The sequence below is a fragment of the Cynocephalus volans genome, chromosome X, assembly GCF_027409185.1.
Source record: "Cynocephalus volans isolate mCynVol1 chromosome X, mCynVol1.pri, whole genome shotgun sequence".
Classification (NCBI taxonomy): domain Eukaryota; kingdom Metazoa; phylum Chordata; class Mammalia; order Dermoptera; family Cynocephalidae; genus Cynocephalus; species Cynocephalus volans.
The window spans coordinates 8,675,020-8,688,971 of NC_084478.1; the positions used below are offsets into that span (position 1 = coordinate 8,675,020).

A 13,952-nucleotide genomic window follows, 5' to 3' on the forward strand; every position below is an offset into this window, starting at 1 on the left:
CTTGCATCCTTGGGGACAGAGCTTGAAGCCCCCATGTCCGTCCTCCACCGGACGGATCTCTTATTTGCCTCTCTCGGGCTGAAGGCTGTCGGACAATCACTTGAGCTGCTCTTCGCCAAGGCGTATTTTATCCTCCAGCTCCCGCTGCTCGATGATGAGGGCTGACTTCATCTTCACGAAGTGCTCGTAGTCCGCGAGGCTGTCCTCGCCGAGATAGCTGGCCAGGATGTCAAACACGACGCGCTCGCGGCGGTCCAGGTTCTCTTTGAGTTCCTTCGCATCCTCGTGCTGCTGGATGAGGACTCTCTGCTTCTCGAGCAGCGATTGCTGTGGAGAGAGAGAAAAACAGACCTGCTGAGGACCAGGACTAAAGCAGGGGCTCTGGCCAGTCCCCTGAAAACACTGGCAAGTTTTGAGGCTGGTCCCATGGCCAGCCATAACATCATCGATGGAAACCCTGATGCCACCAAAGATCCCATGGAACCCACACCAAGTATTTCCAGTGGCTCCAGCCCTAGCCGGCCAGGAGGCCACTCATGGACCGCCTGAGTTTCTGCCCACCTGCCTTGAACAGTTAACAGAAATGGTGGTGAGCAGAAGAGTAACCAAGGACAAAAAACAACAGAATCCTGAGATGCTCAAAAGGGGCAAAGGACACAGGGTTCCTATTTTTGTCAAAGCTCTTTCTATGATAACACTGTGGGAAAGTCAGCAAAAGGGAAATACTCTAAGGAAACGCCAGGGTGGGGTTTCTAAAGCTCCAGGCAGGAGGAGTCTGTGAGTGCATCTGCAGACGGGACACAAGAGGGCACAGAAGGAGGCGGGAGACGCACGTCTGTGAATGGGCATCCGGGGATCAGTCTCCTTGCTCCTTACAAGGGTCCCATTCTGGGGGACACAGATGACTCTGTCCCCAAAGCATAACACAGTCACTCTGCCTTGTAGAACACACATCCAGTTTTGCTAGAAGCTGTAAGTTTTTTTTTTTAATTTGTAATTAAATCACTTTAATAGTTGTAAAATAAATGTATTTAAAATGATAACTGTGATCTAAACCAGATAGGATTAGAAGGATGAGGTAAGTCACGGATTCTGAAAACAATCCACTCGGGGGCATCTTTTTCTGTTTGTTTGGTTCATGTTTTTATTATTATTTTAATTGATATGTAATAATTGTACACATTTATGGTACAGAGTGATATTTTGGTCCATGTATACCATGTGTAATCAAGTCGGAGTAACGAGCACACCCATCACCTCAAACACTGATCATTCTTTGTGTTGAAAACAAAATCCGAGTGTAATGAAATCTAAGAAAGGAAAGAACATTCAGTGTCTTCACAGGCAGGCTGCTGGATGCCAGGCCGGAGTTCCTGATTTGCATCTGGGCACCGGGACAGCCACTGTTACTCTGCCGCTTTGCAACATCTCGGTGGATGCTACTCACATCCACCGTGAGCACCCAGACTGCGGAGGACTTCGCAAAACGCCAGGCACACAGAAAGAGTTCAGTAAAGAGGAGCTATCAGTAAACAGAGCTGAGAGCAGAAACTGCCCTGGCGCACAGCTTCTGGGAGGTGCCTGTCACCGCCCCACCTTACTGAGCATCCTGCCCCCTTCTGTGGAACACCTTGATCTTTAGGCATGTGTGAGACAAAGAGACAGAATATTTTCATGGATAGAGGCAAGGCAAAGCAAATTAATTCCACCCCAAAGGGAAACAGGTGAACTGATTCTAAAAATGCGGTTCAGGCTTAAAATAGGCCAGGCTCACCAGTGCCTGGAAGCTGCTGAGATTGAGGTCAGGGTGGGACACCACATGTCCATGTCTGCCCACGTGTTCACTGTGTAGCCAAAAAGACTTTGCAGGAACTCTTTGAAAACCCGACTCTGCACCTTTTACCTCCTTAGCACACCTGTGTCTGACAACCCTAGCTTCCCGGCATCTCAGCTGCCTGTCATGGACAGTCTCAGCCAGTGTTAGCTGTGCTGGACACCAGCCCCTGCAGTGCACCTGCATGTGCAAATGGCACATGTCCCTCAGGTCCTGGGAGCTGAAGCTGCGTCAACTACACACAGCCAAGGCAGGGAGCAGTGCAGCCAGGCTCATGGAGGTGCCTTCTCGGTGTCCCGGGCTGCTCACCTCTGACACCGCCCCAGGGAAGGAGCGAGGGCTCTAGCCAGGCACCTAGGAGGACCCCAGACTAGCTCCCTCCCTAGCACTGTGATTCCTTTCTAAATAAGTCTGTCAGTTCCATGAACAAGGAGGGCAAGAGGGACAAAAGATGAGCTGAACTGACAGTTGCAGACACGATCCTACTTTACGATCCTACTTTTTTCACGTAAATCCATACTTTGAGTAGTTACTTTTTCAATTATGTACAAATAAGTCTCTCTGTCCTGTTCATGTTATTTTCCTAAGTTCTTTCGGATAAATTTGGCAAGGATGGCAAAAAGCGCAAAATGGAACATGAACGTAAGGGAAATAGGGGTGCATCCCCCAGTTACTTAAGGTTCAAAGCCTCCTGTGGCAGGGTCGATGGCCGACTGCAAGAGAGCTGCAGTCTCGAAGCCAGCACCATGAGCTCTCTCTGGGCAGCCTGAAACCAACGTCATCTGGAGAAGGGTGGGGAGGGCTTTTCCTGCTCCCCTCTGAGAACAGTGAAGATGTTGTATTAATAATAAAAGATGATCATTCTGAAGGCCTATTATGTGCAAAGAATGAAACTAGATGTTTTACTGACATTTGACCTGTAAAGCCAACAAGGTAAATATTATTTCCCTTATTTTGCAAGTGAGAAAACTGAAAGACCCTCTGAGAAAAGTCTCAAAGTGGCACATCTTGAGAATGGGAGAAAAGCTGAAGTCCTTGGATTCTTTCCAGACTGCTGTCTATCTACACACACACACACACACACACACACACACACACACACACACACACACACACACACACACACACACACACACACACACAAACTCTCTCTCTCTCTCTCTCTCACTCACTCTTCTTCTTAAATCAGAGCATCAATAGCAATACAACATCATCTATCACTGAGCACTTACCATCTGTCAGGGGGTAGGAAGCTCCATTTACGGACTTACACGTGGTTAAAGAAAAGTTAGAAAGAGATCGTTTTCCAGAAAGAGACCACTACTAGTGATGATCAGTGGAATTATCAGTGGGAAGATCCCAGCAACGCCTCACTGCGTCTTCCTAGCATGTTTCTCCCTCAATTAAAAGCAAAGAATGGGAGTGTGCACTGGACATTTCCATAGCATCTCGCACTAGGAGTTGGGCAGGCCATGCAGAAACTGAGCCAGTCTTCAAGAAGCCACCTTTCACAACACCCAGTGAACAGCCTTCCCAGGGGACCCCTGATTTCCAGGTCAGTCTGCATATACCCGATCTCCAGGAGAAGGGCTGTCATCCAGATTGTTCAGGGCATTTTCCACCCGGGCCAGGCAGCCTGACAGTGACAGCAGAAGGTTCACCACTTTGTCCAGGTCCCCGATGAACATGCGGAACTTGTCAAACTCGTTGGGCTTGCAGACGTCTTTGGCGATGGCCTCCACCTCATCCCCCAGCGCATTGTTGGCCTGGATGTCCTCCAGCAGGCTCTCCCGGGCTTCCCGGAGCACCTGCAGCTTGCAACCAATGCTCTCGATGAGCTCCTGCTGTTGGGGACAGGGCAGCACAGAAACATGCATTAGGTCTGCCCCACCCTGTGCCAGAGCTACCTCCATCTCTGCACATGCCATCTGGCTGGACGTGGCCTGACTGGGGGAAAGGTCACTTTAGCATGGTCAAATAACAGGATTTATGAAACTAGGGGAAAGAGAGTGACTCCTGGTTAAATTACTGGCATCTAAAAATAAAACACGATGAACCTATTTCGTTCTGTTAATGTCTTATTAGACGACGCTAGAGTGTGGCTGCTGGTGCTACTCAGCAGTAGACGACGCTCCCACCTCTGTCTCTGCAACGAGTCCTGGCACCTTTGCGATGCCTCCCGCTTCATCCTTTGGAAGTCTCCAATTTAAAAACTTACACCTAGAGAATGATTGAGTCTTACTTCCAGTACGGAATTTCATGATTAGAAAGTGTCCTCTACATATAACCAGCAATTAAAAATCAAGATAAATAAAGGGGTGCCAATGAAGCTAAAAGACAGTCTTTTAATATAACCTACTGATTTCAACTTGACCAAAGTGCAAATAAATGACTTAGTCTGTTGTGGTAAAATATATAGATTCTCCTTCTTGGTCATTATATTGGAGAGAAATTACGGGGATACCTCAAAAAGAGTGCGAGGGGCAGGACTTGCCCTGTGAAAACCACGTTCTTCTGATGACGGCTATGCTTCTGCCATTGAATCTACTCTCAGCACGTGTAACTGGGTGTTTGCCTGGACAGGGTGAACTAGAAAAAACCCAGTTTCAAGAGAAGTCCCCCACAGCCTCGAGAGAACTCTTCCTGCTGCCAGGCCTGCTCGAGATGCCCTCGGCCACACCAGTCTTTAGTCTTCCATCTACCACCCGCACGGTGCCCCCAGATCTGTGATGTCAACACATGACCTGGGTAGCATGTGGCAAAAGGACTGAAAACTGAACAGTGCTTGGGTGCACAAACCCGAGTAAGCAGTAAACATCTCATGTGAATATGAAATTCCAGTTAGGATTTTTAAGGTTAGGACATTTTAAACAATGTTATCACAAGTGACATTGTTTATGTCAAGCAGATCCTCGGAAATGGTCCACGCCATCACCCCTCCCTGGGGCAATTTACAAACTCTGCTCCCACAGGGAGTCCGCAGGGCTCAGCAGAGAGGAGGCACATGTGTGGGACTCGACAGACACAAGGTCAAAGTCTCCTTTAAGCTCTCTAGGCCACACTGTCCCATAGCAAAACAGAGGTAACAGCAGCGACTACCTTGAGGACTGGCATGACGGCGAATGAGAAGACAGCATGCTAGGGTTAGCCCAGTGCCTGGCATCTAGTAAGTGCCTGGTAAGTATCAGTTATCAACAGTGGGAGTGTGGGAAGAGGAGCAGCTGCCCCGATCTCATGAGCTACAATCCAGTACGAACGACTATCCCGAGGACAATTTCAGCAGGAAGAGTCAATCGACAGCCAGAAAAGATCTTTCATATTACCTGATTGCACAAGGTCTTTGTCTCACACCAATACTTGTAAAGAGAATCTCCACCTAGCGTTTATGTATCCAAAAAAATGTGAAGATATGAGCTCTACTCAGGGTCCTGCATCCTGTAGCTCTCCAGCAGATTAAAATGGTAAGCAGTTTTATGATCCCCACTGCTGATTAATCTGCATGGTTTTTCTCCTAAGAAAGAGTACACGGAATTTATAAACTATTTTGGCTTTTCCAGGCCAGGTTGTAGTTGCTCAGAATGTCCAGACATTTTCTTCCCTCATGATTTGAAAAATTTTATGCATCTAGATTTCCTTTGTTTTCTCTCAGAGCGTGTGTGTGTTTACCTACGTATCTGGACAGGTTTTTTTTGTTTTTGTTTTTGGTTTTTTTTGGTGGTTGGCCAGTACAGGGATCCAAGATTGTTTAAAGCAGCTTTGAATCCCACAGCTGTGAACATGGCTGTATTTTAGATACTCATTACTTGATGAAAACAACAGAAAATAGAAAACAAGGGTGGAGAACTTCTGAAATTCTCACCTGACACCAGTCCTAACCTGAGTGAATACGTTAAGCAATGCAGATAACGGTGGCTATAGGAGGAATCAAGCCAGCACGCTCAGTAATTTTTCAGTGTCGTTATTCTTCAGCAATTACGGTAATGAAGATTTCACACCAGTGCACGAAAATGTGCCTTTAAAACCTACTTCAGCTGAGCTAACTTGAAATCGGGCACTCTAGGAGGAGTCCAGATCCCTTTATACATCATATGCAAATTTTTATTAAAAACATCTTTCCCCTCTTTGTTAAAGGGCCACTGTAAGAAGTACAGACTTTCAAAGATTTTGAGACCCGCCCAGCCCAGGGAGGCACGCACATCAAGTGCTATCAGCACACCCGGGGTGCCCGTGGTTTCACCACTGTAGGCCGTACTTGCCCATCCAGCCCCACCCCCGGAGCCTGTCCATTTATTCCTTGCAGCATATGGCATTCCAGATGCTCGGATAAGATCTGGTTGTGGCAGAGGTCAGACTCTCACCTCTCCATTTGCATGGGCCAAGGCTGCAGGATTGGGACCTGGGCCATTCCCTTCCTCCACCCGGGTCCACCCCAGCCACCCACCTTCTGTTCCATCCCACGGGGAAACAAGGTCTTTTCTCTCTGGGCCCTGCGCCTGCCTCTTGGTTCCAAGTAAAAATCAGAGGTCCCAAACTCAAACCAATCGGCTATCTTCGGTTCTCCTGAAGAGCCCTCATAACTTGACCTGGGTGGTGTCTTTTCTGGGCACAGTCCACCTGAGCTGCCCACGTGAAAGAACACGTTAACTGTCCTAGCATAGCACTTCCCACTGGTCACCGGAGCCCCCACCACCTCATGGCATGGGGCCTCCATGCTCTTGCCTCTGTCTTTAGTCTTCTCCTAAAGCAGGGGGTCACCTGATTTGGTCCTGGGCTCTATGACCTCCTAATGGCACTGTGATCACAAGTTGCAGTCCCTCTGGGAATGCTGGATCCACATCTGGCTGCTTCCCCAACAGCAGCTGCAAAGCAGGTGACCAATCAAGTCCCCATCTGCACTGAGGCCACTTTCTCCAGCATGACTCCACCTGAGCACACTTTGCAAAAACGTGTGATATCAGAAACTCGGGGATGCTGGAAAGAAGGTGGAAAAGATAACCGCACTGGCCTCTTTGTCAAATCAAGCAAAAAAATAGGACCCACCAACACCACAGAGAACTGTGATATGTGGCATTTGCTTATTGAACTAGAAATGTAAGCCTGCTGCAAGCTCACAGCAACCATTCAGTCCCGAAGCAGTCATTTCTGGTGAGATCCTGAAGCAGGTGCACAGAGCCACATGGGTGAAGGTGAGCAGCGTCGGGGCACGCTGCTCCCGAGTTCATCCCATCACAGAAAACAAGACATGCGTGTAAGGAATGTAGTTCTCTACAGCTGGGGTGTGCCTAAATTAAAATGGTTCAGATGGTACATACAGTTCTTCTGGCTTTATTAGGATAAACTGGAAATACTTTTGATATTTTTTTAGATGAAAATACAACCAGAATAAAACAGTATCCTGAGCCAGAGAGAGGGCCTCTAAGAGTCCCTAGAACAAAACCCTTTTCACTTGTTTTTAATCCCTTGAGCCAAAAACTTATTATTTCTTAAATTGAAATAATTTTCCTTTACATATGTTATGAGGCTCAATATTTCCTCCAGAACACGTTTATCATAATTGAAATCAACCAGTGGTATTTTTTTAAAATCACTAATGACACTAGTAGACTTTCAACATAATTGTTTTCAAAGGTCTTTGTCCCCAAAAAACAACAACAACAAAACCCCAGTACTTTTTATGAAAGCTCTTTCCATAGTGCTAGGCCAACAGCAAACACGCACAAAATGCTGGTTCACTCCTTTTCTTTTCCTAGTAGTGATGATTTACGCAAACTCAGGTCCCCTGGAATAAACAATACATGCTATCCTCTGAGCCTGACTTTCGCTGGCAATACCTTTGTCCCTTTATATTAAGTATGCCTGTATAAAACAGGTAGTAACAACATATCACGGGTCTGGCCTGCTGACGTGCCATTGACAGTTAAAACTAATATAGTAGTAATGATTTTGGCACTGATAAGAACAACTCTGTCCCTACCGTGACTGCCATGGCCACCTGGCTATTTGTCCCTGAATCCTGTTTTTTCTTTTTTCGGTGGCAGGCCAGTATGGAGAGCCAAACCCTTGACCTTGGTATTATCAGTGCCATACTCGCCCAAGTGAGCTAAACAGCCAGTCCCTGAATCCTGTTCCAACCTCATCTGCAACCCTCTCTCCCTATCCACACAGCTCCAGCTACTGGCCTCTGCTACTTTTCCAACATGCCACCAGGCTCCCACCCAGGACCTGTGCACTGGCTAGCCCCCTTCCCAGCATGCCAGACAAAAACAGCGCTTGCTCCTCATGTCACTCTGGGTCTCTGCTCAATTATCACCTCATCAGAGCCCTCTCAATAATCACATGCCTTTGTTTTAACCTCTCTATGCCTTCGCCTTGTTTTAATTTTCTTACCACTCGAAATATTACATTAAGAGTTGGGCAAAGTTTTTCTGTCAAGAGCCAGATAGTACATATTTTAGACTTTGCAGGCTATATGGGCACTGTTGCAACTATCCAACTCTGCCGCTGTTGTGTGAAAGCCACCACAAACCATATGTAAATGAACAATGTGGCTATATTTCAATGAAACTTTATTTACAAAAGCAAGCAGTGGGCCAGATTTGCTGATCCTGTATTGGATATATTTGTTTTTGTGTTGTCTGTCTCTCTCTCCTGTGTGAACATAAGCTCCCTCAGAGAAGGGCTCTATTCTGTTTCGTCTACCACTAGATTCTCAAGTGCCTGGGCAAGTTCTCGGGAGTTAAACACGTGATGGTTTTTGGTTGGCTTTCCTACCTTCTTCACTGACAGGTCATGGTCCAAGTCACTCCCTGAGTAGTCTTCGGGCTCCTGCTGCTCTTGTAGGTCCTTCATCTTGATCAGCAGCTCAGCTTTAGGGGCTGATGTGCTGTAATAAGTGGAGTTGGTGGCCAGGGACATGGCTGCCGGCACACTCGGCTCCTCTTTCCTGGGTAAAGATGTCAGAATTTCAATTAGCTGCAACCATGCACACAGATGCCCCCTCAGCCCTGCTTCCTGGGTTGTGACAAATAAATGCTGGCACTAACATTAGGACACCTGCAAGGGAGATAAGACAGCCAAAAACAAACAAAACAGGTGACGAAGTTAAAACTAAAAAATAAAACTTTGCCAAATGGATACTAATAAAGTCTGTGAAATGTAGTTGTTTTTTTTTTTCTTTTCTTTTTTTAAAAAGACAACCGGTAAGGGGACCTTAACCCTTGGCTTGGTGTCGTCAAGACCACGCTCAGCCAGTGAGCGAACCGGCCATCCCTATATAGGAATCCGAACCCATGGCCTTGGTGTTATCAGCACCACACTCTCCTGAGTGAGCCACGGGCTGGCCCTGAAATGTAGTTTTTTAAAAGGCCAAAAAACTTGAATGAGCAGGGACATCCAAAAATCTCTGCTGGGGAGATGAAAGCACAGACTGTCCCCTCCTGGAGTCTGGGGTCTGTGTGGCTGAGGCCGTGTATGGCACAATCTGCAAAAGCCACTCCCAAGCACCCTCCTACCAGCAGCCACAGTCGCTCCTTCTTGCTGATTCTAGTGTGTCCTCTTTCTCCTTCTCTGCCGCATTTCATGGGCACTGCACCCTACAGTACATGACTGATGCTTGTGGTGACGGAGCGGGCAGAAACAGCAGGGAAGATGCCACCACACACGCCTTTGCGTCAAATGAGTGAAGGAGAGAGACCTGACAGTGGTACTTTCAAAACTAACAAGACGAATTTGTTCAAGCAGGTGCAAATAAATTTTATAAGCCCAACTTGTTAAGAAACACAGATACTCAGTCTAAGCCTTCTGTCCTCTTATGCTGGGGTCTCTCACGTCAGAACTCCCCCCACAGTTGTCTGTGGTGGGGACCGTCCTGTGCACTGCAGGATGCTGAGCAGCATTCCTGGGCTCCACCCACCGGATGCCAGGAGCTCCCCTCCACACACAGAGTATGACATTGTCAACTGTCCCCTGGGGCAGACAATGGCCCCCGCTGAGAACTGTTGCCTTACAAGAAAGGAGAGCTGTGGGCATCATGATAAATCACACGGGCCTCCAGCCAGCAAAGCTCAGCGGGCTGCAAAGCAGGTGTGTTTCCACGCCTTTGCCACCCACCGAAGTCTTCATCCCCAGGGACAAGGTCTCTGACCCTTAGCTTTACTTTCAGTAGGCTCATAAAAAAAGCTAAAAAGTTCTCAGCATTGGGGAACACTCATAAAAACCTGCCCCCCCCAAAGAGCAGTCATGAGAACAGAGAAACAGACACGCACCCCTCTCCCTTTTAAGCCTTAAGATGCCGGCAGAATCATGCACAAACTGGAAACGAGCATCTACTTACTTCTCCTCTGCGGTCCTCGGGGAGGGGACCTTGGGGAGCAGCTTCCTCCGCTGCTGGGCTTCTTCCAGGAGGTGCTCGTCCTTGGGGAAGATCCCTTCCATCAAGTCCATGGTGGTTTTAATCTTTGCACTGGGATCCAGGATATCGGCCAAGGACTTATCCTTCCCCACGATCTCCCTGGCCAGTGCCTCTGACTTCAGCTCTTCCACGGTCTTCTCTTTGGCCCTCACGTAGCCTAGACCGGGAAGGGGGCAGGGGTGCTGGGGGGCTTGGGCTCAGGACCCTGCCGCGTGTACACGCAGAAGCGGGAGTAGGACTGCTCCGGTGTGCTCAGCGTCTTGATCTGGTGTCTCTCCAGGCCGCTGGGCAGGGCGGGCGGCTCGGCTGGGCACGCCAGACTCTGGCGGCTCTCCTTCTCGGGCCGGCTCTCCGAGTGCACGATCTTGATGGGCACCATCTTCACCGTGGTGTTGTTGCCCATCACCCGCTCGATTCTGAAACAGAAGAGCCTCTGCTGACATCGCAAAGCATGCTCTGGGCACCGACTCCAATCCAGGACTCTGACTGGTGGGTCCCCCCCTTACAGATGGTGCACCTGACTCCAAGACCCAACATGTCCCAGGGAGGCAGAGGAGGTCAAGCTCCCTCCCACCCCTACCTTAGTCTCCCCACTCTCAGCAGTCTGACTCCTTTCCATTCTCAAACTGTCCACCTCACACCTACAGGCGTCTGAGGGCATCTTCCTGCGGTTTACTGGTGATAGGAGGGTGGTTTAATTTCCATTTGTTTTTATTTCAGTGAGAATGCAAACTTGAAGTCCCACTCAGTTACATTTTCTCTTGTAGGGAAATCCATAGTGGATAGACGTTTTTGCAGAATTATTGTTAGTGCCTTAAGCCAGTGTTCCTCAAAGCAGGTTGGCACACACCTGCGTGCTGCAGCGTGGTGTCCGGGGCCGCGAGAATGCCTGTCAGGAGGGGCTGTGTCTGGAGGCCCCCTCGGAAGCTTCCTCCTGTGCTGGCGGGTGCTGCATCCCACTGCACCTGCCTTCCACCTCCCACACTCCCGGCCCCCTCCCTGTGCGCGGTTCACACACCAGAGGGACAAGGATCCCACAGCCAATAGGGAGCTCCCGGTGCAGTGTCATTCTCAGTGGCTCACAAAAGGCACGCATTTCCTGCTTTAAAAAGAGTTTCTCAGTGAAAGGTCATGGGGAGGTACCTAAAGCACCTGGGGCAGGGAGAGGTCAGGAAGAACCCTCCCGGCCCATGCTGCTGTGCCTCATCTGCGACAACCCCAATGCCGGCTGCTCTCAGCTGCACCATGCTGGACCACACATAGGGGACTGTGACATAGGCTGCCAGGACCAAGATCTTTTCAAGGTATTTTGAAAGGACATATTGGAGAAAAGAGAGCCATCTGCTGGTGTCCAGGAAGGAAAGAAAAAACAAGTCAAACAAGCAACGCAAACTCAGGACATGTTTCTGACTCTGACCTGCAAATCACTTCTACAATGTGAGCTAATGGACCCAATTTTCTGCAGCGTGAGGGAAGTGGTGGTGCTCTGAATTAAGTGCTGTTTTTCACCCTTTCACCGCCGATTAGGAACACAGCATGGTTCTTTCTCTACACATAAGGGTGTGCTGTGCAGGTTAAAATAAAATAATTTTGTATTTTCTTCCCTCTCTTCAGTAGTAACCTCTGAAGAGCTGATGTTTTCTATCTAGGTGCTCCTACACAGTCCCCGTAACTCCCTCCCTGTGAGTAAATTTTAAAAAGTCTAACCCTGTGGAAAACACCGTTTAGATACATCAAACTTAAGAAGGGAAATCCTGCCGTCTTATCCAAGCTAGGACGGACAAAAACCCTTCGCACCCGTGTCACTCCAGACTCAGAAACTCTGACCACTTGTTACTGACGTTAAGCCGGATGGTATTTCTATCTTCCCCTCTTTGTGCAGAAATTTGTTTCCCAGTGAAGGAAAGCATGATAGAAAAAATTAAACAACAAAATCAAATCTTCCACAGGTTAACATAGACTTTCCAACAAAGCATCTATTCCTGGTCACTCTCTCCTTCTTGAGAATGGTCAAGACTTCCACATTATAGAAGTCTGATGAACGTTTACTTCAAAACAAGGACAAGATGCAGTGGATTCGGCCTTACCGCCACCAGGCCCCATCAATTCCTAATGGAAAGGTGGCACTGGGAGGAGGGGGGATAGAGGGGAGGCCAAGATCCGGCCCCTCCCTACGGGCTAGTCCCCACCTCAACCTGTCCCATGGCCCCACTAACACTGAGGAGGCTGAGTGGAGGGCAAGAACGCCGCCAAGGGAACGGAAGCAGCCTGCGGGCTCGGCCACACGTGCTGCTGCTCGCAGGTGCAGGCTTTCGTGAAGACTCTCCCGAGCCCACTTCTGCGAGCAATCAAATCTCTACCTTCACTGCCGGAACGGAAGATGCTGCTGGCCCCATCGCCATTCTGTTCTTTAAAAGTCCAAACTAAACACAATCAAAAACCTCAGAGAATTTTAAAAGGTTTAAAAGTAAGCTTGCTCGTTTTAGGACAGGCACGGATACATTTTTATCTGGAATGACTGACTACTCAGAGGGCAGGGACGTCTTGTTCTCTCCTTCTCTGCATTCTTACTGCTGAGCTGCTCGAGAAATATCTGTGGGATTTGTGGTGCCTGGCACGGGCCGTACATGCAACAGATGGAGAGAAACAGAAAGGAGGGACACAGAGACAGGCTGGTGGCTAGTGCTCAGGAAATCAAGGCAGTCACTGTAGGTCAGGACCAGGAGAGTGCCTCTGAGCTGAGGCCGCTGAGGAGGTCACGCCACAGCCAGTCCCTTGCCTGCAGATAGAGTGGAGGACTCCTGGTGACTGGTAATTGGGATTCCATGTTTTCATACCAGGACTCACCAACAGCACACATCTTGGGGGTGGTGACATTTAACTCAATGCATTATGAGCGAGTTCCCTGGTATCAAGTTTCGTGAGTGGCACTGCTGCCATCTACTGACTGCATTCCCGGAAAAGAATAGAGAGAACACAGGGACTGCTCCAAGCGCCCACCCGGAACGCTGTGCGTGCCTATACGGCAGCGGACGCAGGTTCAAGGACAGCATCAGAGCCTGACAAGTAGGGTAAAACCAACTTTGTGGACCCTAAGGACATCGGATGGGAACACTAATAATGCAAATGCCCAAAGATTCCTCCTCAGCAAGTGCTGTCACTGCTTGTTAGAGTCCCTCTCAACCCATAGAGGAGATAGAGTGAGAAAACCCACACTCACTAGAATACCACCCACCTCCTGGAGCCCACACCAAGCAAGTTCCTCAACGGAGAGCACTGCAGTCACACTAGCTCCCTGATGGCACCCAGAGGGGAACTAGGCCAACTCGACTGCAAAGATATCACACCTTTTACCCACTATACAGACCTCTCTGTTGCTTTTCCTTCTGCTATGGTGTGAATGTTTGTCTCTCAAAATTCATATTAAAATCCTCAACCCCAATGGGACGGTAATAAGACAAGGGGCCTTTAGGAGGTGATGAGGTCATGAGTGGAGCCCCCATGAATGGGATTAGTGCCCTTGTAAAAGAGACCCCGGAGAGCTCCCTCACCCCTACCACCATGTGGAGGGAGACACAGCGAGAAGGCACCATCTATGAACCAAAAAATGGCTCTCACCAGACACCAAATTTGCCACACATTGATCTTGAACTTTCAGCCTCCAGAAGTATGAGAAATGCATTTCTGTTTGTAAGCCACCCAGTTTAT

The 13,952-nt window shown here is 48.7% G+C and overlaps 1 pseudogene; it reads right to left on the minus strand.

Moving 5' to 3' along the window:
* Positions 1 to 60: 60 nt before the first annotated feature.
* The window catches only part of LOC134367142 (protein Shroom2-like), a 31,218-nt pseudogene continuing 17,326 nt past the window's right edge, over positions 61 to 13,952 (minus strand).